Consider the following 26,598-nt stretch of genomic DNA (forward strand, 5'->3'; position numbering starts at 1 on the left):
CACTATTAGCATTAATGGTTGTGTGTTTTTGATTCCGTACATTGCATTGATGTACATATGTAAGAAATGCGATTCATCAAAATGAATAATTACCTATATGTGGGTAACCTGCACGAGTGGCTGTTACTACCCTTAACAGTAGAAAAGGGAGTAAGCTGCACAGAGCAGCAGTTACTACCAAAAGCAACTTGCTGGGTAGATTGGATGGACCTTTGATCTTTATCTGCCATCATTTACTATGTTACTATAATAGTAATTGGACAAATATCAAAGGGCATATAATGAAAAAATGTAATTCTTTGCACTATTTTGAAACATCCATTCTGGTGACTGAAGAAATACTCAATTACAAATCAAGGCGTGCACTGCTGAGAGGCTCTGGCAAGGTGCAGTATGAAGAAATTAAAAAGAAATTCAAGTAGCAAAGATTTCAGTCTTAACATGGCAAGAGTCACTAAAGCATCTTGAAATCAAAGGGGCTTATATGATTTTAAAACACTTTAGTACAAAGGAGCTAATATATTTGACACCATCTATACAAGGTTCAATAATTTCCCCATGGCCCATTACCTAGCAGCACGATGTTAGGTTCCATATTAGGAGCTACCACCCAGGAAAAAGATCTAGGCATCATAGTGGATAATACTTTAAAATCGTCAGCTCAGTGTGCTGCAGCAGTCAAAAAAGCAAATAGAATGATAGGATTTATTAGGAAGGGAATGGTTAATAGAATGGAAAATGTCATAATGCCTCTGTATCGCTCCATGGTGAGACCGCACCTTGAATACTGTGTACAATTCTGGTCACCGCATCTTAAAAAAAGATATAGTTGCAATGGAGAAGGTACACAGAAGGGCAACCAAAATGATAAAGGGGATGGAACAGCTCCCCTATGAGGAAAGGCTGAAGAGGTTAGGGCTGTTCAGCTTGGAGAAGAGACGGCTGAGGGGGGATATGATAGAGGTCTTTAAGATCATGAGAGGTCTTGAACGAGTAGATGTGACTCGGTTATTTTCACTTTCGAATAATAGAAGGACTAGGGGGGCATTCCATGAAGTTAGCAAGTGGCACATTTAAGACTAATCGGAGAAAATTCTTTTTCACTCAACGTACAATAAAGCTCTGGAATTTGTTGCCAGAGGATGTGGTTAGTGCAGTTAGTGTAGCTGGGTTTAAAAAAGGTTTGGATAAGTTCTTGGAGGAGAAGTCCATTAATGGCTATTAATCAATTATACTTAGGGAATAGCCACTGCTATTAATTGCATCAGTAGCATGGGTTCTTCTTAGTGTTTGGGTAATTGCCAGGTTCTTGTGGCCTGGTTTTTGGCCTCTGTTGGAAACAGGATGCTGGGCTTGATGGACCCTTGGTCTGTCCCAGCATGGCAATTTCTTATGTTCTTATATAAACAGTACACAGCCATTGTAGAATGCAAGTTAAGAATCACTCATGTCATGCTGTGTGCTGAAATAACTGCAATGCAGACCTTACAGATCTAATATTACAGATCCTAATGCTGTTGCATTTTCTATTTAATTAAAAGTTTTGCCCCCATCCGCTTACTGAGATCGGATTCTCCCCTCAGTCCCAACATAAGAAAGCTAAACACACCATATGCTCAATGATGTACTCAAGTTACTACATAACATGCATAAAATTTACCTGATTGTCCTCAGTTATACATGTTCAGTTCGCTTGTTTTTAGAATGCAAAAAGTCGTTCAATTAATAAGTTTCTCGTTCCTAATGTCCATCAACTGTAATATGTTGTTCCTATTGTTCATCTAATGTAATAAGTTGTTAACCTGTAAACCGGAGTGAAGGCAGAAGGCTATACTTTGGTATATAAAAGATTCAAAATAAATAAGCATGTTATGCAAAATTAAAGGATTGGACTAGTTCAAAGTTTCTTGTAGCTCTGCATACAAAGTATTTTCAGCATCAGAGAGCGCCCACAAGTGGGAATGCCTGAACATTGTGCACCTATGGGAAGCAGTTCTGAACTTCATTTATTTAGTGACTTGCTTTAAGATCCCTAGGGATCCTAGAACCTGTTTACTTAATATGTTCCCTGATCAGGGTTCCTCTCCTTCTCAACGCTGGGCTCAACAGGTGATCTCGTCTGCTAGATGCAAACTTGCCCTATGGTGGCAGAGGCCAGAATTTCCATCCATTAGCGCTGTACAGTCTAGATTTGATAGGGTATACTACATGAGCAAACTTACAGCCATACGTAATGATAAATTAGCATCACACAAAGATCTGTATGCCTTACAGTGGAAATTGGGATAATATTGCACCTTTGGTGGTCATCCTTACTCACTTTTTTATATTCGGTGTGGTTTCACAATATGATCAAGCGTCACTGCATAGATTATTTATTTTATTTTTATTTTTAATTTTTATATACCGGAATTCCTGTATGCAATACAAATCAATCCGGTTTACATGTAACAAAAAGGTTGCCCTGGTCTGGGAAGTTAGACCGGGGTTTTTTACATAGAACACTGAACAATAACAATCAACCAATGAACATTAACATTAACATTATTACAAGGAACAATGAGAGTATCAATAATATTTAACAAATAATAAATAACCTTGTTCGTGTTTTGAATGGTATGTGTGTGTTCCCCTTTTTACAATGGACTTTAGTAGCGTTTATCGACTGCAGTAAACGGTTATATAATATGTCCTCTGTTAAATGACTGTTAAATAGGCATTGCGACTAAGCAAGTACATGTAAGAAATTAAGTGTAAGAAATTAAGTGTCAAGCAAGTGTCAAGCAAGTACGTGTAAGAAATTAGGTGTAAGAAATTAAGTGTCAAGCAATTCGTGACACCCTACAATGGTTGGATCTGAAAGTCAGGAGGAGGTGCTTAGTAACACTCTGGGAATTGGAATGCTTGCCTGAAGAGCCAGGTTTTTAACCTTTTTTTGAATTCTGGTAGATTGGGTTCGAGTCGTAGGTCTGGTGGGAGTGCATTCCATTGGTGTGGTCCTGCAGTGGAGAGAGCTCTTTTTCTTAGTGTTGATTTGGCAGGAGCTGCGACTAATGTGCCTTTGTAGGCGTTTCTGATGGGTCTAGAAGATAAGTGTGGCCGAAGTTGAATTTGTAGAGATATAGGTGCGGCGTTATGGATTGCTTTGTGAATGATGGTTAAGGTTTTATATAGGATTCTCTGTTTAATGGGTAGCCAGTGGAGGTTGCTCAAGATGGGGGTAATATGGTTTCTTCTGTTAGTGTTAGTTAGGATTCTGGCTGCGGCATTTTGTACCATCTGTAGGGGTTTGATGCTGTAGAGGGGAGGCCAAGTAAGATTGAGTTGCAGTAATCAAGTTTCGAAAAAATAATGGATTGAAGAACGAGGCGAAAGTCATTGAAGTGAAGGAGTGGCTTTAGTTTCTTTAGGACCTGTAGTTTAAAGAAGCAATCCCTGGTGGTTGTGTTAATGAATTTTTTTAGGTTAAGTTGGTTGTCAAGCCATGCTCCTAGATTCCTGACGTCTGCAGAGAGCTCCATGTTTTGTGCCAGGCTGGGTACGTGGGTGTTTGGTTTGTGAGAAATCAGTAGCAACTCTGTTTTGCTGGAGTTTAGAATCAGGTTCAGGCTGGAGAGTAGATGTTTAATTGGTTGAAGACAATTTTCCCAGTAGTCGAAGGTTTTTTGAATTGATTCTGTGATGGGGATGATGATCTGGATGTCATCTGCATAGAGGTAATGAGTAAGCTTGAGTTGTGATAGGAGATGGCAGAGGGGGAGGAGGTAAATGTTGAACAGGGTGGGAGAGAGGGATGAACCTTGTGGTACACCTTGGTCTGATAGGATGGGGTCAGATTCCTTGTTGTTAATTCTGACCTTGTAAAACCTGTTTGATAGGAACGATTTGAACCAACTGAGAGCTGTGCCGTTGATTCCTATGTTTGATAATTGTTCTAGTAATTGTGAGTGATTTACCGTGTCGAACGCTGATGATAGGTCTAACAGGACCAGTAAGAATGACTGTTTTTTCTCCAGGTTCAAAAGTAAATTATCAGTGAGAGAAAGCAAAAGGGACTCTGTGCTTAGTGATTTACGAAAACCGTATTGTGCAGGGGAAAGAATGTTGTGCTCCTCGAGATATTCGGAAAGTTGTTTATTTACGGCTTTTTCCTTGAGTTTGGAGATCAGGGGCAGGTTTGCAATGGGTCTGAAGTTGGCTGGGTCCGTGGGTGATGCAGTTGGTTTTTTCAGTAGGGGTTTGAGGATTGCAAGTTTTAGTTGATTAGGAACTGTGCCCAAGGCTAGAGAGGTATTGATGATTTCCGCAATAGGTTTTGCGACGGTGCTAGGGATGGCGGTGAGCAGATTAGTAGGGAGTGGGTCCGAGGGATGTGAAGATGGTTTAATTTTTTTAAGTAGATTTTCGATCTCCATGGCTGATGTGGGCTCGAATGTCTCTAGACTAGAATTCAGCGTGGGTAGGTATGTGCTGTGAGGTGTTGGAAGGGTTTGATGGGTTGTAAGGGAGCTAGTAAGGTTTGAGATTTTTGTCTTGAAGTAAGTGGCTAATTCGTTGGCTTTGCCGAGTGCTAGTTGGTCTGGAATGGAAGGTGGCGTTGGTTTGGTGAGGGATGAAACGTAAGAGAATAAAGCTTTAGAGTCGAAGATGAAGTTATGAATTCTTTTTGCATAGAAGTCCTTTTTTGTTTTGTGTATGGCGTTTCTGTAGGTGTTGAGGGTGGCTTTGTAGTCCAGTCTGGATGTGGGTGAGGGGTTGTTTCTCCAGCTTTGTTCTTTGTTTCGTAGTTTTTGTTTTAGGGCTTTGAGTTCCGGGGTGAACCACGGTTTTCTGTTGTCTCTTGCCGGTTGGATTGTTTTTGAGGAGGTTGGGCAGAGTTGGTCCGCTATTTTGTTCGTGAGTTTGATCCATGAAGAGGTGGCTGTGTTGGCGTCTGAGAGGTCTATTTGTTTGAGATCTTTAGAGCATTGTTCGGTGAGTAACTCCAGTGAGCATGGTTTCCTGAAATGAATGATGGTTTTGGAGATGTTTGTAGGTGGTGTGTTTTTCATTTTGAGGGTTGTGTCTATGATCTGGTGGTCTGACCAGGGGATTGGCGTGCAGGTGGGATTGGTATGGATGGACCAGCTCTCGTTGATAAATATGAGGTCTAATGTATGACCTGCTTTGTGAGTGGGCCCGTTGATTATTTGTGAGAATCCAAGGTGACTGAGGGAGGTGAGGAAGGTTTCGCAGTTAGTGGATTGAGGGATGGAGTCCACGTGAATGTTGAAGTCTCCCAATATGATGGTTGGTTTGTCTGAATTTAAGTGTTTGGCTATCATCTCTATTAGAGGGGAGGGGTTAGCCTCTAGAGTTCCTGGTGTGGCGTAGATGAGGAATATTTGTAGATGTTGAGATTTGAATATGGAGCATTCTAGTTTTGAAGTGGAGTATGATAGTTGTAGGGTTATGCCCAATTGTTTTTTTGCAGCAAGTAGAATTCCTCCTCCTTTCTTTTTCGGTCTAGGTATTGAGAAAAGGTCGAAGGATTGTGTTGGAAGTTGGTTTATTAATGATATGTCAGTGGGTTTTAACCAGGTTTCTGTTATTGCACATATGTCAGGGTTGTTGTCAATAAAGTAATCATTGAGAAGGTGCATTTTTTTGGAAAGTGACTGTGCATTGAATAAGGTTAAAGTGAATAATGAGAGGCCTAGAAGTTGTGTAATGGGAGATGTCATGATGTTGATGAGTCTTTGTTGTCTGGGTGTCTGATTGGGGTCTGGTGGAGAGTTATTTCTGGGTTTTCTTTTGAGTATGGGGATGGAGTAGCTGTGTATCATTGTATGTTGATTTGCTAGGGTTATGAATAGGGGTACGTCTGTAACTGGGTACGTACCCGGTCGCCGGATAAAACTGGGTACGTTCAGAGTCTGCTAGGATGGATGCTGGAACTGCTGGAGTGGATGCTGGAATTGCTGGAGTGGATGCTGTGAGGGCTGGATTGAATGCTGATTTGTTTTTGATGGACGCTGGGGGTTAGTAAAGGGTGCTGTATTGTGGCTGGAATGGATTAGTTGAGATGATTGGCAGGGGTTGGTGCGTGATGGCTTTGTCCGGTCCGGAAACTCCGTTTGTCCATAGCCGTTGGCTAGTTATAGAGTCATCTGTGGACAAGGATCGTGTATTCCTTGGGGCTGCGCCGAAGGGGCGAGACAAAGGGGCAGGCCCCTTTGTCGCGCTCCTTCGGCGCGTGACGCTCAGCGCGTGACGCCTAGCTTGGTGTGTTTTTTTAAAGCCGAGCGAGGGCTGCCTTGATAGGCCGTCTGTCCCGGCTGTCCCTTCGTGCGATTGGTCGGGGTCCGGTGGAGGCGGGGCGAAGGCCCGAAGAGGACGGCGATCCGGCTGCGGGCGAGGTCGTAAGGCCCGGCTGGCCTCGTGGTCGGCGAGAGGACCTGCTTGGGGTAGGAGTGCAAATTGCTAGGCCTTACCCCGGTGGGTCCTCGGCGCCGATCGCGCAGGCCCTCCCTCCTATCTCACGGTCGCCGGGACCCCATCCTTTGAAGATTTGCAGAGTTTTGTGGTTTGGCTAAATAATCAAGAACTACATCTAAAGTTTATGAAGCAGTGCCATCAATTTTTGATATCCTTTCTGGATATTACCATTTTTCATGAGTGTGATCATTTGCAAACTACACTGTTTCGGAAAGTGATTGATCGTAATCAGCTGTTGAGGTTCTTGTTTTCACCCGAAGAATAGTTTACCTTGAGCCAGTATTTAAGGCTTAGAAGAATTTGCTCTACTGATTTGGAATATAAGAGACAATCTACGGATCTATTTTGGTTTTGCAGAGAGGTTATCCCCGGTCGGTGGTGAAGAAAGCCTATAAAAGAGCCCTGTTTGCAAACAGTGCATTATTACTGGGATATAAATAGAAGACTGTGGACAACGATTCGACTTGTGTAATGTGTTACAGTGATTGAGTTCAAGAGATGGTTAAAATGTTATGTACTCATTGGCCGATATTAGCCATTCGCGATATTTTTCAACCTAATCCCAGGTTTGCTTTTTTTTTTTTTTTTTTTAAAGAACATAATATTCATGATAGGCTGGTTCATTCGACTCTAGAGTCTGTGACAGAGACTGAAGTTTCTTTGGAAGGGAATTATCCCTGTAGCACTTGTGACATGTGCGCCCAGGCTTTAACGGGCTGTCAGTGGCATCATCCGGGTTCGAATCTTTTTTTTTTTTTTTTTTTTTTTTTTTTTAAAGGCACACTACCTGTAATTCAGAAAGGGTGATTTATGCGATTCAATGTCCATTAGTCTACATTGGACACACAAAGCAAAAAATACGTGACAGAACATAAGAGTTGCATTAAGACATTGAAGATGGCAGCTCCGATGGTAACACATTGTGTACAAAAGACCCAATTTCAGGACTTAAAAGTGGACTATTTTGGAACAGATTGAGGTACCTATCCGTGGGGGTGATATACAGATCCGTTTTAATAAATGAACAATTTTGGATCTTTAAATTGGACTCTGTACAACCGCAAGGTCTCAATGAACTGATTGGTATTCCCTGATTTAAGCGATTGCCCATTAATAAAGTATATGTCATTTTCTTGCAGTATATAAATCTCTTCCACCACCATGTTTCCTTTAACTTGTTATGAACATGCTGTGATAGTTTGAAGGACAGACTCGTTTCATATAAAATAATGTGAAAAGTAGAGTTTAACAATTGCTATTTCATCTCTATACGGAATAAGAAATATAAGTTGCTTTAAATGTTTTAGACCAATTCATGCTGCTAATTATCAAAAGATGCTGCTAAATTAAAGCCCCTAGCCCCTTGTAGCTTTGCCAAGCTTAAAAGAATTGTGTTTAATGTAATGCTCCTAAAGAGTTAATCTTCATTTCTAGAGATTTTTGCCTCTGACATTAAAATAAGAATTGACAGGAGGAAGCTCGGGGGCAGATCCAAGATGGCTGCCAGATAGTCAAACGCTCATGCAGCGCTAGTGTAAGTGAGGTTTTTCAATTTTCTTGCGGTATTTACCTTATGGGGAGGAAGAGGAAGCAGAGGAGCCCGTACCCCACAGCACCTCCGGCAACTCATCCGACCGGCCCGATAGATGTGCATGTAACACGCAGCGGTAGAGGAACGGGACTGCAGCCGTTTGAGAGGGGGAGGGGAATTTGAGCTCCCCTCTTTCCCAGGTTCAATATCGTCGTTGAGTCCCGTAGAGAGGACCCCGCCAGTAAATCCAGCTGCCACAAGGACAGCTCCACAACAGAGGGAGGAACCCTCAGACCGCAGGAGTTCGACCTAGTGGGGGTCGGGAGGAATGTCGGTGGCAACGTCGAGCCTGAGGAAGTATCAGGGTAACCCGGCATGGAGGCAGGAGAATAGAGGGAAGAAACTGCGGGTGCGGTTGGAGGAATTCCCATTAAAGACATACCAGCAATGGTAAGACCACAAGTTCTCATTCGAGACGCTGTGGGAAGCCATAAATGAAATGAGACTGTCTATATTACAGCAATTGGCTCCAGCAATGGAGCAAATTAGATGACATGATGAAAGAATAGAAGTTATTACTAATACAAATGTGGATTGGAGCATCAGGCTTCTTATATCTGGACTGAGATTAAATCGATACAACAATCGCAAGTAATGATGAAAGAAAAATAACAGCGTTGAAACTTGAGACCAGCTCGAGAGCAGTCTCTTGATCTTTCTGCAATTTTGGAAACTTCAAATTCTGAATTGGCAATTCCTGCAACTCTCATAGTGATTATGGCATTAGAGTCCAATAGGGAATGGTTATTAAAATTGAAATACAGGAATGAGAGATTTATGGGATGTATCGTAAGGGCTTTCCCAGGCATCTCTCGTGAGACCCAGAAGAGGAGAAAAGCATTCCTCTTGCTGAGACCTCAGGTCTTGTTAATTATTTATTTTATTTATTTAGAGTTTTTATATACCGGCAATCATGAAAACATATCTTGCTGGTTTACATAGAATGGGGGTGCAATAAAATACTTAGAACTTAAGAACATAGAACTAGAACTGTGGTGACAGAAGGTACAGTTACATTTAACAAAGGTGGCCAAACTTGGAGTAGGAAAAATAGAAAAGAGGATAGAAATGGTTAAACAATATACAATTTAAATGTAGTATACAAAATAAATGTTATAAACAAAAATTAGGGGGAAATATTTCCTTAAATTTCCATGCAAGTGCATGGTTAAATATTTACAGAATACTTCTCAATTGAGATCGAATGTCGGTATATAAAAACTAATAAATGTTTTCTTTGAACCACCCCAGTTAACTCAATTCTTACTGGGGAAATCTCCCATAACTCCTGCAGTACCCTGTATAAATTCTCCAGCCCTCTCATAAAATGAAAAGAATCACTGCAAATAGAAATATTGTTTATTTTTTTCCTAAGGTTGTGGAGGATGCACCCTCGATTTAGGACTTTAAAATAGAGAGATTGAAATTAATGATTTCCTAAATGTTTATTGGTTATTACATTGTATAACCCAATCTCTTGTATTTTTTCCTATTCAAGAATTGTTCTTGTAAGTATTGCAAATTGATATAAATAAAAGAAATTAAAAAAAAGAAAATTGACAGGCTATGCAAACAGGTTGTAAAACCACAAGTTTGGTATCCATTGGAAAGTAGGCCAATGGCAAATAGGTCTGATTAACAGAAAATGGTGGAAAGGAAGAAAGTGTGACACCCACACCTGAGGCTATAAACAGAGCCGACTAAGAAGTCAAACCACTAAGCTAAGAAACATTTTGCTGAACACAGAGAAATTAAAGCACAAAATGCAGAAAGGGCAGAGACCCACCCATACCTTCCCCTCTCTTGCATGAATATTTAGTGGAATAAGCAAACAGGGGCGAGCCTGCCACAGGAGGCAAGACCAATCAGAAAGGGGAAAAAATGCTGAGTCACTAACCGCAGAGATCAGATAACAGGAACGGAGAAGGGTATATAACTAATCAGGTCAATGTAATTTGTGCCTATTACGTGTCTGTGGCGAGCACCCACCCTTGCAAGAGCGTGAATAAAGAAAACTGCTTTCACTGAAATTTTGTAGTTCACTGACTAATTATTCCCAGAGGGGAAGTTTTGTTTTTCTAACAATGAGCATGTTGAAGTGTTAAAGATTTGATCAGATGTGATTTTGGAGATTCGACCCCCTGAAGCAGATTGGTTTTTGAAACATGGATCCATGTTGGGATGTGAGACCTCTACGTCGTGGCAAGATAAGTACTTTTCAAGTTGGAGTTACTCATGGTTTTGGGTTTTCTGAGAATGATCACGAATGCTCATTGTACTGGATGTTTTATGAAGTTTTTCATGAAAAGCTAGATATAAATGAATAAATTAATAATAAAGTAAAGTGGACTTTAAACTAAGAGCAGCTTTGTGATGTTATAAGCTGTTGGAGTGTCAGTCCTACAGATATTATACAATATATAAACAAAAAGAGAAGAATATAATTGTATTGAAATAAATGACCAGTTGACCATTTTCTTCAGTTGGAGTATCTTCTCAATAGGTCTCTGGATTTCAAATTTTTGGGTGGGGTTTTTTTTTTTGTTTTTTTTAAATTCTTATGGGAAGTCAATCAGCTAGAAAAGAAGCCTGGTTTATACCAATTGAAACATATGGAATTTATATTTCACACATTTATGGTTTAAGTTTTACATGACATTTTTGTTTGGCATACACATTTTTAAATTTGTAATTTGAAGATATTTTCACTAAGTTTTGATGACTATTACAATTTTTGAAAAAGTGTATGAAGTTACATACATCATAACAACTGACAATTTTATTCATATTCCATTATGATGGCCCTTTAATATTTTTACATGAACCAATTATATTGATTTTTCCCTTCCCTTTTTTTGTTGAAGTGAATGGACAGTTAATTTGTTTATATACTTTTACAGTCTGACTGAGGCTTCTAGTTTACGTCAGTATGTGTGCAGTCTAGGGTCCTGATTATTCTTTAAAAAATGCTTCGTGGCTTACGGTATCAAATGCCGCTGTTATATCCAATAGGATTAGCAAATATGAAGTATTTTGATCAAAGCCTCTTTGGATAGTATCACATAGTGACATTAAAAGAGTCTCCATACTGTGGGCTTTCCTAAAACCATGAAGGCATATTAAGAATGCAGGAATATGCATATTATGTATACTTGTGAAGTACGCTGGGAAATACTGGAGGTGAAAGGATTGGAAAATATGGATCCATTGAGATGCTTGACAGTCCCCACCTACTGTACAGTAGGATATTAATTTCTAGATACAACATCTAGATAAGACCATTGAAAAGTTAAAGGCAATATAAAAGGCCACCAAAATGGTGCATGGCCTACACATAAGCCAATGTTGTACAATTAAAAAGATAATCCACAGGCAATTAAATGATTTTAAATAAATTTAAATACATAGCCTGAAGGAGTCATACACATTATAGAAGAAAGGGAAAGGGGGTAAATGATACATGCAATCTCTACTAGGCTTCAGTAAAATGCCAGAAGGAAGCATTTTCCACAGAACAAACAATGACAAGGGTCATTATATGAAATTGAAGGGAGAAAAGTGCAAAACAACAAAAAGTTGGCTTAACCTCTGACGGCAGACATGGACTCAGATCTCAAAGAGACTCTCTCCGTTGACAAGCATGTTTTAGCCATGTATGGCGAGACCCAAACTGAGGGTTGCATTGTGGAGAAATTACTTAAATTGGTTCCACAGGTAGAAGTCCAATCTAAAGTAGAGATAATCTATCGATTGGCGGAAATTACGGCCCATCTTAGGAAAAGCCTGGGGAGATTTCCGGATACCTGGAAAGCATACTGCCACTGGAAGGAGAGCCTCAGAGGTCCTGTATGATCCCACGAGGATATTTGTCGCACATGGCTATATCAAGCCCCATGCTATACACCTATAGTGCCTTACACGTTTATAATGGTTTTGCTATGTACATTGCCTTTTCTATATGTCTTCTACTGTTGGCTACGGTATAATACTTCACCATTTGTATTCCTCGCTAGGGATTAGGGGAGGGTTAACTTGTGCTATTTAAGTGCATACTTAGTCATAACAAGATATTGACAAGATATTGATACAGGGCTGTCAGAGTTATTTCTTTACTGCAAGTTATTGTTCTTCATGCATCTATACACACTATGATGATTACGTGATGTACATATGTTCCGTGTCCTCATTTTCTATTATTGTAATCTTGTACCATTGTCAATTTACCAATAAAAACATTTAATAAAAAAAAAATTGGTTCCATAGGTAGAGCATGGACTACTGGGTAAACAGGCTGCACAAAACTGCTTGCCCAAAGTTAGTCTCTTCAGGACACATCTAGATGACCAAACATCAGCTATACAGATGTCTTCAATGGAAGAGGCTCAAGAAATGAGCCATTAAAGTCACCGTGGCTCTCACTGAGCTTTGACAGTCCAGTCTATAAAGCCAGCTAGCACATAAGTGCGCCTTATAGTCTTCTAGCCAATTGGACAAAGCGTGTTTGGAAATTGGTACCACTAGATTGGGAAATGCAAAGACACAAAGTCAGTAAGGTGCCCTGGCACTAAGTGAAAAACCTATTCTCCTTTGTACACATAGTGTCTTTAAATGTTGATAGATTTTGTGCTATCAAAGCTGTGCTGCCAATATTGCAAGGCAAGTCTCAAAGTTATCAAAAAAAACAAAAAACTGGTGCTGGGCTTAGACTGTCTGCTGTGAGCCATGGGCTAACGCCTTTCCCTCTGTAGACCTTGGACTTTGATGCTGAAGAGAATGGAAGGAACATGTCTAGAATAATGGATGCTTGTAGGAGAAATACTAACAGGCAGGAGCTGATTGATCTCCATCATAACTGATAATGGCTAATGTGAATTGATTCTCCTTAATAAGAGTCACCACCCCTTAAACTTTATTGCCAAACAAGTTGCCCCTTACACAGAATACATCCATAAGATTATGCAGAACAAAATTCTGTTCCATGTTCACTGAGGAAGGGCCAGGAGCAGGAACAAAGAAAAAAAAGAAACATAAGATTGGAAGTGAGGCAAACCTCAATTTTCAGAAAAGCGACCAAGTATACTTCTAAAGGTTTTACAAGAACTAGAGAAGTTCTGGCAACTCCACTGTGACTTTCAATACTTCTTTAGAGTTGGGAGTATTATGGACTGGAGATAGACAAATGTGTCTCCTATAGTTAGTATGACCTCTGATGAATAAATTAAATGGAATAGTTAACAGAAAAGTGCAGTTTCTGGAATCCAATGGATTATGAGATCAAAGGAAACCTGGTTTTATCAGAGGTATGTCTGCCTGATGAGTCCGATCAATTTCTTTGAGCAGGTGACCAGCAAGCCAGATCAGGGGAGATTTAGATGTAAAACAGTTTACTTGGATTTCAACGTCTTTGACATGGTTTCACATTTGTGACTTAAACAGTGTTATGGTGTGGGCCCTAAAGTGACCAACTGGGTTAGAAATTGGCTGAGTGAGAGGCAAAGGGTAACGATAAATAGAGCTTGCTTCGAGGAAATAGGCCTAACTACTAATGGCCACAGGGATCAGCCCTTGAACCCATTTTTTTCAAAAATTTTGTAAGTGATATTGTGGAAGGATTATTGGGAAAGATTTGTCGTTTTGTAGATACCAAAACGTGCAACAGGACAGCCAGCCAGGAAGGTGTGAAAAGCTGAGGAATCTAGCAAAGCTTGAGAAATTTAGAGTCTTGTAGCTAAGAAAATGCCTAGATTTATTTATTTTAGGGGCTCTTATATACCGATATTCTTGTAACAAGTTACAAATCAATTCGGTTTACATTAAACCATAAAACCTGCACAAACAATGTGCAAAGATGTGCAAAGTTATGCATGTGCAAAGTTATGCATTTGAGCTGAGCAAAAAAAAGAAAACAAGGGAATGTTATAATCTAGGAAGTGAAACTATGCACAAATTAAGATCACATAAAATTGAGGTGGCCACACAAGTAGAAATAGATCGGCAAAACCCAGAAATATGCTCAGGTGCATAGTGAGAGGAATGGTCAACAGAAAAAAGGAAATGGTATTGCCTCTGTATAAATTCCTGGTGAGACCTCATTTGGAATACTATGTACAGTTCAAGACCACACAGTCAAACTGATAAACAGGATGAAATCTGTCCAGAGGGTGGCTGCTAAAATAATCTGATTTTCATTGTAAAGCACATGGGGACAGACAAAGACCTAAACATATACCTAGAGGAAAGGCAAGAGAAAGACTATGAGATTTAAATATATCTGAGGTCTCAATGCACGAAAGGTGGGTCTCTCAATGAAAAGGAGACTCTGGAACAAGGAGTTATGGGATGAGGGTGAAATGGGGCTAGATCTAGGAGTAATCAAAGGCAGCATTTCTTTACAGAAAAGGGTGGTGGATGCATGGAACAGCTTCCTAGTGGATGTAGGAGCCAAGGACAGTATCTGAATTCAAGAAAGTGTGAGAAACACAGGGTATCCGAGTGGTAAGGTTGTAGAGCTGAGTAGTTATGTGGCTGGGCAGACTAGTTAGGATTTAGAAACATGCAAAGACGATATAGCATAAGGCCATTTGCTCATAACATGAGCCTTTGGGCTCCTACAGAGCGGATGAAGTCGTGATTGCAGTATCAAAAGCTTCATAAATGGAACAGATTGAGCTGATAACCAGGTACTCAGCATGGAACTGTGGAAGATCTTTCCGAATCAACCAACTCTTTTGGATCCTTCCCAGGAAGGATATTAGTGATCACAAATGGGCTTAGCACATTTCAACAATGACTACAACCACAGAGTGATAGGGCAATTAGACCACCCCCAAACCCTAGGGTGACCTAAACACTATACTTCAGATCCAGTTTGTGGTCTACTGGAAGGCATAATGTTGGCTGTGTTCGCATCTGACGTTTATTGGAGTTATGGACCCTTGTGTTGGAATGAGAGTTTGACAACTTCTGGGAAGGCCCAGTAGATCCTCACTACCAACTGACAGAGCACACTGCAAAGACTGCTCTGGAGCTTCACCTTTACCAGTCCCTTTGAGTTCTGGGGGGCCAGAAGATTTTAGGTGATAGTCTTTGATGAAGACCAAGGAGAGATTCCGATGACTAGCACTAGTCAGGGCTGGCGGCAGACAAGAAAGGTCAGGTCATTGGCTATGGTCAGTAACAGATCAATCCAAGTCAAGGCTGGACAAGGAAGGTAAGGCAAGGCTGAATGCAGGAGCAGTAACTAGTACTCTAGGCTGGGTTCAGCCTGCATGCGCGTGCCTAGGGGCACATCAGATTAAGGAGCTGCAGCTGCCTGTCGCATGTCAATGAGCTGGCGGTGTCCTGCTGCATTTTTGGTAGACTAGTGTGGGGTAGCCCATGAGCCAGCAAATGTAACAAAGATCTTGAAGGAGTTTGTGAACTGGGATAGCTGTGGAATCCATAGGTGGTTACAGGAACTGAATGAGCCCAAAGACATTTGATCTCAGATCCTTTTCCTTAACATTGATGGATAGCATCGCTGCAGGTTTATCCAAAAACCTGGAGTAACAAAGATCCTCCAGAGAAGAGATATGCCAAGTCAAGTCTATCTGGAGATCTAGGGTAATCCCTGTAGAATCCTCCTCATCCACTAACCAAGGGGAAATACTAGCCATGACTCAGATAATTAAGATGGCAAGCAAAGATATCTCCAAGGAACTCAAGACTGGATCAAACATACTTATTCCCCTTCTGATTCATGAAGGCACTCCCCTTGAAAATCCATCACCACATGGTGAGAGGCCTTATTCCCAATGCTGGAAGCTCCTGAGGAAAGAACACAGTGATATGAGACATGGGATAGCCCCACTATACAAGAAATATTCCTGCATCTTGAGCAGTTGAGGTTCTAATCTCTCATCTATTCCAGGGCTTAAAAGAGGTAAAGAAATAACTAGACTCCCACTAGCTGAGGGACCCTCTGTGCCGGTGTTTATATTCTGCTTTTCCAGGTTACTTCAAAGCGGATTACATTCAGGTAACATAGTAATGATGGCAGAAAAGGACAAATGGTCCATTCAGTCTGCCCAGCAATGGACCATTAGTGCAGTTATTCACAAACCTTATGATACCCATAAAAATGTCAGCTAGTAACCTTTTTATTGAGTGATGAGCTTCTTGAAAATTCAGTGTTGCTTGACATGCTTTGCTTATGAATTTGGCCATAGAAGCAGTCCTGTGCTTTTTCTCATCTGCATATCAGTACCCCATACCATAGAAGTCTGGGCCCATTTGGCTGCTATCTGAATCAAACTCCCTTTTCCCCCATTCCATTGAAGCAGGGAACAATGTTGCAGTTGCATTTAAAACATCAAGGCTTATTAGTTAAGGATAGTAATCTCCATGCTTTCTAAGGGTAGTAACTGTCACACTTGCAAGTTACCCCCTGCATGCTTTTTCATTTCCATTCTCTAGCCTTTAGAGATTCACAGTGTACTATAGGTATTACCGTATTCCCAGTTGGAGAGTCTTCAGAAACCCAGATCAGCTCATCCTCACTCAGGACCGCCAGTAAAGCTGAAGAACCTGGCACCGCAGTCACTGCACTGGCTGTACACGTGGACGGCTCCATGGTGCTCCACACCAGTTGCATCAACTCCTGTCAAATGACACCTTGCTCCATGAATGGCACTGGTACCTTCTGTGCCATAGTGCTCACAACGGGACTGAATTATGCACTGAAGTGCTCTGTTCAGACAGAGGGCACCTTGATCTGTTACAACAAGCAAGTTGACTATGCCTTAAAATGCACACTCCACGTAGATGACATGGACAATGCCCTGGTCTGTCCCGGTTGCAGATAAAATAAATGGCTCAGTGTCATGGAGATCTTTCACAGAATGAATGGTAGGACCTGTGCAGATGATTTCCCTCCTCAGGGGCCCATTCCTGTGGAGTCTAGCACCATGCTTTTTTTTTTTTTTTTTAGCTCCCAAGGTCATAGCACAAAAGGGGGAACACCCCTGTGCTGTTTAGGTGCTCTTCTTGGCATCTCCATCAGTGCCACCAGCTTCCATGTCATATTCAGTATCTGACCTGGGGTGGGATCTGAAAAAGAGCAGAGAGGATTCCTATAGACTTCTTGCAGCAAGAGTTGGACACTTTGCTTTTAGACTTGGAGTAGCTCTGCTGTTCTGCCTCATCCTGAGGCTCTAGGTTCTTACTCACCAGTGCCTTCCTAAAGGCCTCCATCTTCCAGGCACAATACTACTGATGCAGTTGAAAGAGCTGTGGTGTAGGCCCAAGCAGCAATACCAAAGGGAGGGCATATCCATAAAGGGACATTCAGTGCCCAAAGATAAAATATTTTGAAGCTGCTGGCTACAGACTTCTTGCCCTTGGGCTTCATTAGAAAATTTTTTTTTTTGGGGGGGGTGGGGGGGTCCCAACTTAAAAATTCTGTTTAAGGGCTGCCAAGGCATCAATAGAAAATAAGAAAAATAATGAGGCAGATAAGGGCACTAGGGTCTAAAACAACCAAAAATGTAAAGATTGGGCCATATGTGCAGTGCAGTAACTCAGATGAGACTCGCAGGGTAGTGCATGCACATGGCAAATCCTGAACATGCTAAGTAGAACTGGGTCCATATCTCTGCCATTTGATGATACCTATGCATGAAGACTAATTTATGCCTGCTTGTCCACAGAGAATACCTTTTCAGAGGGCACTTGACACCTGGAAGAGATTTCTAGAGGTTATAGGTTTCAAAACAGTGGCAAAATTATAACATCCATGGGGACAGAACAGCAGGCAAATATAAATAGGCAAGTTGAGTAGACCAAATAAAAGCTGTGAAAATAAGCTAACAAGGATTTATGCTTCACCAATACATATCTGAATATATATATATATAAAAGAAAACATTCAAACTGTTTTAAACCAGTGTTTCCCCACTAATATGCCATACCTCCAAATCTAATCAGGTTTGCAAGGAAAAGTCACCACTGCTTGATGCTCAAACCCAAGCCAGCACTTGGGCTCTGCTCTTAGCACTACACAGAGAAAAAATACCAGCGATGGCTCTTAAGTGTACGAACCCCTTTCTGAGAACATGTTTAATCATGCATGCCTCTTCTTCCTAGCTACAGCATATGAGCCTCAAAGTGTAATATTAATGGGTAGCATGCAGGGCGTGGATAGCTGGGCCCCACTTTGTGCAGCAATCTAACCTCCACCCATGACACTGTCAGGTTAGGAATGAGCCCGAACCTGACTAGGCAATGACTGACCAGCATCCACATATGCGGTCATGACTACCTCCTTAATCCATCATGCTATTTGTAACCCTTGACACCGGCTTGCCCTGCTTACTTCCAATCATGGAGAACAGGCTGTTTTCCTGAGAGGTTTAGAAGCCTTCAAATACCTCCCGATATGCCTCTTAACATCCAAGGGCCGTAACAGGCAATACCCCTCTGCATCTTTTTCCCAGTCCAGAGACGGCTGGGAAATGGACTGATTCAAGTGAAAACCCAAAACCACTTTTGGCAAAAAGGAAGGAACAGTATATGCAGCTGTATTGCCCCCAAAGTCACTCGAAGGAATAGCTCCTGGCAAGACAGAGCCTGCAGTTCAGATACTCTACGTGCCAAACTGCCACAAGAAGCAGTTTAAGGTCAGTAACTGCAAGAGGAGGGACACAGTTGAAAAGTAGGGCCTGCTAAAAAATTCAAAACCAGATTAAGACTCCACAAGGGCACTGGTAACTGCAAGGGAGGATGAAGATGTTTCACTCCTTTCAAGCAATGGGCCATATCTGGATGAACTGACAAGGAGTTCACCATTTACCTGAGCCCTGAAACAGGCAAGAGCCGCTACATGTATCTTTAATGAATTAAGGGCCAACCCTTTACTCAGTCCATCCTGCAAAGATTCCAAAATGAGCAGGATCTTAATCTAACAAGGAAGAACCCCCTTGATCTTCACACCAAGCCTCAAACACTCGCCAAACCTGCACATAGGCTAAGGAGGTGGAGAATTTTCTCGCTTGTACCAAGGTGCTAATCACCGCAGCAGAATATCCACGCTGCAACCACCAAGCCCTCTCAAGTGCTATACTGAAGACAAAACAGAGTCTGATCTTCATGAAGAACAAGCCCTTGCTGCTACAGATCGCTGTGCACTGGAAACTCATCCTTATGAAAGAATTGCAACAGTTCTATATGGCTCCACTCCTGGAGGAATTTTCCGATCCTCCAAGAAGTAATGATCGGTTTTGTCATCCGTGCCATCTGGATCCCTATCGGGAAGGCTGGCAACCGATCTAGACATACTCCAAACACTTAGTCGCTGTACCAGGCGTGCGAGATTTCACCACCTGCAACGCTGACCTGGTAAGATAGGTTGGGGCAGACTGCGCCTGAAAACTGCAATTCTTGAAAAAAGTTCCACTCAAGAAAAGGCAGAGGGATCCATGCCAAATTCATGGGGTGCCTATCCTGTGCCTACTGAACAATCTTGCCTGACAAACCAGTTAGGGAGCTCCAAAGTCAGGCAACCCTTCTGGCATCTCTTTACCCAGGCCCACATCAGGCTGGGAAAAAACAGGCTTAGTAAAGTCAGACAAAGGCAGTTTTCCCTGAGCTTCCAAGCAACGCTGAGATAAGTTACAGGGAATGTCAGGCTGAGATGCCCGAATATGATAAGCAGCACAGAGGGTAAGGTGCTTAGGTTTTTTTGTATAGGCACCAGTCTGTCAGTATGCTCTAAACAGGCAACTGAGAAGTATGCATCCAGCTGTACCCACTGCCAAAAACTAGATGTCCATATTTTTTAGGAATACAACCCTGTGCCTCTGAATGCCCAAAAAATGAGCTCCCAGAAAGGCCATTCAGATTGTGCACGTAGGTAAGCGTGTGCGTATAACGCTCAGACGCCTGTATGACTGGATGCCCAGCTAAGCATCCAGTCAGGTGCCCACCCAGGCACACAAACTGGGCATACAGCTGGATGCACTCACATGAACCGAGGGAACTGCAGAGAGCAGTCTAACAGGAAAAAGCATGGGAAACTCCACCACGGCCTACCTCATGGTAAACAGGTAAAACCTAAGTGTGGGGCCTAGCCAAAAACCACCGCTCAATCTGCCAGGCTGCCCACTCCCACCTCCACAGGAGCCTGGGAGCCAACATCAGATCAGCGCCAAGCGTCCTGGCTAAGTACAGAATGTTTCCAGCTGCAGGGAGAGGGGGCATATACCGTTACTGCCACACTCAGCTTCCTGCACCCGCTTTCCTTTCAACTTTTTTTTTTTTGGAACATCTGAATCCACGCCAGCTGAAAACCAATGCACTCATCTGAGGGAGGCATCCAATATATTTCATCTCACAAATTCTCAACTGAGGGAGGACCCATATGGAATCACCACAGGAAAGCAGGGTGAATTATTTTCCTCCTTTTCTCCTCCTAAAATCGTTAAGTAATCCTCAGTAGGGAGATGCACATTCACCATCTGCTGGAGACCGAGAATATTGGTGGGTTGTCACCGCAGGGGTATATATACTGTGATGTCAACTTTGCTCCATCTGCTGGTAGAGATGTATAACTCACTTGTTCTGGATCCACCTGTCTAAACGCTAAGAATTTTGATATTAGCCATGAATAGTGAGTACTAATCTGGGCTGAACATTGGCACAATGTCCTGCTCCTTCTCAGTTTTTTTCTATTCATTTGCTATGTACATTATTCTCTGTTTCAGCAATAAGTTTTCTTTCTCTCTGGACTTTAAAGTGAATATGGCAAAGTATGCACTTTTAAATATAAACCTTGCTGAGAAATACGGGATAAATTTCCATTTAAATGGGTCTCGGATAGTATAAGATACCTGGGAATACATATAGGAACTAATTGACAGAACCTGTTTCAGTTAGAATTCTCTAATTAGAATCCTGGTCTCACTATACCTTCTCCTGTTAAGGTGCAGGCCTGGGATTTGCCAATAGGCACATTAAGCCTGTGCACCTAGGACAACAAGAATCGAGGGGGCAGGCTAAACATTTGCTGTTTACCAGCTGTGCTGAATCTCTCATAAACAGGAGGGGGAAAGGTGAGGCTGAGACAGGACAATGAAAAACTGCTCTACTTCCTATTCTAGTCTCCACCACCCCCAAAGGGGAGTAGAGAAAAATCATTCTGCTCCCTAATCCAGCCTCTCCCTGTCATTCAAAGAAACAAGGGAGGGACAAGCATGGAGCAGGTAACAAATAAGGCTGCTCTCCTGCCCTTGTTCAAGGGGATGGGCAGAGAAGCAAAGCACTACTGGTGCCTAGGGGCAGCAGAATCTTTAATTTATAGCCACTGGGGCATATTACAGCTGTTAAAAATCCCTATTACCTAAGTGGTGCTACTTTTTTCAAACTCTGCCCATTGCAATTCCAAAGACATTTTTGAAGTTGTACAGCAAAGGATTTTATTTGTTTCATTTGTAAGAGCAGACCTCCAAAGTAGGAATAGGAATAATATACCAGAGAGATCACGGTGCATTAGCTGTTCCAAATTTTAAACAGTATTAGGTGGCTGCAAAGCTTAGTTTGAAATGTAGCTGGCAACATTATATTAAACATATGCAGTGGGGTATCTTAAAGCAGGGCATTTTACAAAAGGAGCTTTTGCACACCTTAGTTTGGAGACCACAGCAAGTGGGCAAGTTAAGGTAGATGTCTATCTGCCTTTACTGTGTTAACTTTAAAACTGTGGGAAATAATGTGGAAAAACAGTTTAGTTTATGTGAAGAACTTTGTAATGCAATAGAAATTAGTGGAACAAAGATAATCAGTATATTGCTTGACATAAGGCCTATATATTCTGAGAATATGTATACCATTTTTCTTAGCTTGCTTGTAAACAAGAAACCTCATGAGATCAGATTTATTAACTAACAGTTACTCATCAGGCTAATGGTGCAGATATTAGGGAAAACATGACATCAGCAACCTAACCACACCCAACTATTGCTGATAGACAATTGAGGCCTCGGCAGATATATGGGAGTAGCCCGGAGAAGAAACTGGGACATAAGTCAAGACACTGGTTGTGATCAGTTAGAACAGATCAGAGAAAAAGCTTGCTGACATTACAGTGGTTAATAAAGTGACTGATGACCTGTTCCTGATCTCCAGTACTGTGTTTCTGACTGTCCAAGATATATTTAAAAGATTCACACTGGAAACTTAAAATTCTAATGTTGTATGCTTTTGGTTATGTCACAGAATACACAACACATCACTTAGCCCACCTGTTACAAAAGGTACAGGGTTACACTTACTGGACAGATTTTTCATCATTAATGCCTACTGGATTCAATAGAACAGTCCTTTCTGGGGTAGCATTTCCAATTTTTCAGCTATGGGAGCAGCTGGGCTTGTAAACATTCAGCCAGCTATACCAAAATAAAACTAATTCAGCACTGAGGCTCTTATGGAAAAGTTAGGATTGTCTGAGAAAGATAGGTTTGGATACATTCAGATCTGCCAATTTTTGTTGAATAAAGATTTCTGGAGAAGTTTCTAGAACTTATTTGAACTATGTTCCAAAGCAGTCACAGCAAATGGTCATATTTAATATACACTTCTTTCCTGTTCTTGGCTGATAAAGCTAAGCATCTAATTGAATGGGAGATGCATTCAGAGAATGCGTTTGAGAAACTTTGGAATACATGTTTACGGACTGCTAAGAATTCCTTATCCACCTTAACAGTGAAAAATAGCTACAAGGTTCTCTGGTGGTATTTGACACGTATAAAATTACATAAGATTTTTCCTGCAATTGGTGACATACACTGGTGTCAATGTGGTGAAGCAGGCAATTTTTAAATATTTAGTGGGGATCTGCAAAGGCTCAGTTAAAACTAAGGTGCCCGAGATCCTTAGATTTTTCTTTCCAAATGATTGGCAGGTGAAATAGATCAAGCTACTTGCTCAAATGATTTTTGCTACCAGATATAAAATATCCTTTTGGAGGGTGTCTGCATCCTCCTTAATGAAGCATATTTGGAATGTGTACTATAGGGGAAAATTAACTTCTCTACATAAAGACTCACTTTCTTCATTTTTGACTCTTTGGGAACAGCATTTTGATTATGTAGAGTTACTGAGTACTTTGCTCTGGCAATGACATTTGGACTCCAGACTGTTTTGTGCTTGGGTTTGACAGATCTCTCAGGTTTTGCCCAATCTTGTATATCTATGCTGGGGGGTTCCTGTATATGCTCTTGCAATCCATAATGATCAGCTTATAAGAACTGACCAAGCATTCATCTACCCTCCCCCCATTTCCCTGTTACATTCCTATATAAATAGCAATAATATTCAGAGAGGGTAATTATAGGTTAAAAAGTGGTTATATTTTTTCTTAGCTATAAGAAAATTTATTTAACAATAAAATAGCTTGTATTTTATGTTGTGCTCTATTACAAACAGTAAAAGAGCATATTGAATAGAGAACTAAGCTTTGTACAATCTGTGGCAAATTACTTCCTGAGAAAATCAGCTCTTGGAGGCGATCACTGCAGACAGGATCTCTAGGCAAATAGAGTAATTGCATTGGAAATAGAGTAATTGCATGGGAACAGGAATGGGGGGGAAACCAGCTGGGAAGTGCTTCACAGGGTCTTCAGGTTTGATGGCCAGTCTGCACTTAGTTTCCTGTCGTCATTTGTCTCCAACCTTTATACAGGCTGAGCATGTCTTAGTATTCTGTCCTTCTCACATTACAATTCCTTCACGCCACTGTCTTTTGTCTTTCCCTCTTATTGGTTGTGACATGCAATGACATGTCTCCTTTTCCGGTCTGACATGGCAGGTAACAGTATGCTATGCTTGTATTGCATAGCATACTGTTACCTGCCATGCAGTTCACAGGAAATAACTCCACTGTAAACAAAGAAAAAGCTCACAGCAGCTTCAGAAGACATTGCCTTGCATTATTTTCATAGCCATGCGGTCACAGAGCAGGAAACAAAACAGGAGAATCTCACACTTTCAGACTTTGCAATAACCCTTTTGTTCTGCCTGTGATAAAGCAATTTTTGAACACAGCCCCTTCTCTGTATCAAACATTTGCAGTACTTCTGTTTTCTCTAGGAACTCTGAGCAATATACACAAACCATATAATTTTTTCTCGTTTATGTGGGGAGAGGGGAGATACGGGGTTGATGGAAGGAACAATGAGGCTATTATAAAAAGGAAAAACACCGTGAACCATATTAAGCTATTTCCAGTACTGTTCTGTTTCTGGTAATGTTGACCATCTTAACATGTAATGTTGGTTCAATAAAAAAAGTTAAATTAAAAAAAATTAAGGTTGCAGCAAGAAAAAAGTTAATTTAAAGCAGAACTAAACACATAGTTGTTTAACGTGGCCTATACTGAAAATGAGAGACAGACATGCGTTTAATACCTATAGGTGGCTTTATTTTAACCATAATTAATGCTGGAAATGTACAGTTATGTTTTTAGTATTTTATTGTTTTAATATTTATGGTTATCTATTATATATTTTTAACAGCTAATAGGTTTTAGTGATTTCTTATCTTAATTTTTGCTGTTTTATCTTTTATAAATGATTGTATTTTTCTCACTGTATTTTATTGAAATGTAAAATCACTGTGAAGGCTATGCTGAGACAACGGTATATAAACAATAAACCTTAAAATTTGTTATGCAAACATTCTATTATAAAGAAGTGATTCTAAGATTCAAACCATATAGAAAGTCACTAGAACATTTCTATTTTAGAATCATATTAAAGATACCCCGGTTCAAAAATAAAAACCAAATAGCTCACTCAATGTACAGCTCGTTGAGGTTGAGTCTGACTTAGCCTTTAATCTATCAAAGAATAAAAGTTTGGACAAGGTCCACTTCACATGATTAATAAACTCACTACAAAATATCTGTAAGATGAAAACAGTCCTCTCTACACACAAAAACAGACACTTGTTTTTCTACAGATAAAGAACAGCACAATTTCAATCAAATGGTCTTAAAAGCAAAAGTTTAAAAATCCCCCCCACCCCCCGAACAAGGGGTAAGGCTGTAGGACAAAGAACCACATAATATATTTCCCTACAACCTTTAGCTAGGGAGTCTCCAGTTGAGTAGCTGTATTTGACTTGCTTACCCCAACAGGTATTCTCTGTAGACAGCAGGACAAACAAGCCACCACACCTCCCTCAAAGTAATACCTAGGTTAAGTTAGCTTGCACAGCATTGCCACGGGAAGCATGTGCAGGAAAATTCTAGTTTAGAGAGAGCAATACCCAACTTGGTGCCTGATGTCATCCAGTTGTATGGCTATTTAACAGTTTTTATATACAGACGTTCATCAAGGATATCACAACGGTGTACATTGAACAGAAGTATTACGCGCGAGGCGTTTGACAATAAAACATAAGGGTATATAAGTTTAAACTTGAGTGAACAGCTTAATATATGGGAACTAAAGAGGTAGTATTAGGGATGTGAATCGTTTTTTGACGATTTAAAACAATCGTCAGATATATTTTAAATCGTCAAAAATAGTTAGAGCCGCGATACAATTGCAATTCCCCCGATTTATAGTCAAAAAATCGTAAATCGGGGGAGGGCGGGAAAACCGGCACACCAAAACAACCCTAAAACCCACCCCGACCCTTTAAAACAAATCCCCCACCCTCCCGAACCTCCCCAAAATGTTTTAAATTACCTGGGGTCCAGTGGGGGGGTCCCGGCGCGATCTCCCGCTCTCGGGCCATGGCTGCGTTAATAGAAATGGCGCCGGTAGCCCTTTGCCCTTATCATATGGACAGGGCAAAGGTAGCGCCAGCGCCATTTTGGTTCCCGTCACCCGACGTCATGAGTGCAGGAGATCGCTCCCGGACCCCCGCTGGACCCCCAGGGACTTTTGGCCAGCTTGGGGGGCCTCCTGACCCCCACAAGACTTGCCAAAAGTCCAGCAGGGGTCCGGGAGCGACCTCCTGCACTCGGGCCGTATTGCCAATATTCAAAATGGTGCCGGCACTACTTTTGCCCTCACTATGATGATCAGATTTCTCCCCCCCCCAGCCAAAATCGATCGTTAAGACGATCGATCACACGATTCACATCCCTAGGTAGTATAAGTGATAAATAAGATACATAACAGATAACCAGGGCTAAATAATATATACATAATGAACACAGCAAGATGCATAAAGATTGCAAGAGGAGGGGAATGATAGAGGGACTAAGGGGAGGGAGGGTTTGAAAGGGGGGTAAGTAGGGAGTTTGAAAAAAGGGGTACAGGGGGGGTGTGTGGAGGAGGATGAAGGGTGTAGCTATTAGGTGATATTAGGCGTATTTGGCCTGCTGTCCTCAGAGAATACCTGTAACAGGTAAGCAACTTCTATAAATATGATTTTATAACTATAAGTTACTATAAAGTAACTATTCTTGAAATGGACATCTATGCCTCCTATTTCTGCAAGTACATGGAACAGAAATGCTAACTGTACTTTGTACAGTTGGATTTTTA

The 26,598-nt window shown here is 41.2% G+C and overlaps 1 protein-coding gene across 2 annotated transcripts in view; it reads right to left on the reverse strand.

Annotated features, from left to right (window-relative positions):
• The window catches only part of EEF1D (eukaryotic translation elongation factor 1 delta), a 200,331-nt gene that overhangs the window by 117,766 nt on the left and 55,967 nt on the right, over positions 1 to 26,598 (reverse strand). The window lies entirely within an intron of this gene.

Source organism: Rhinatrema bivittatum, chromosome 2, assembly GCF_901001135.1.
Source record: "Rhinatrema bivittatum chromosome 2, aRhiBiv1.1, whole genome shotgun sequence".
Taxonomy (NCBI): Eukaryota; Metazoa; Chordata; class Amphibia; order Gymnophiona; family Rhinatrematidae; genus Rhinatrema; species Rhinatrema bivittatum.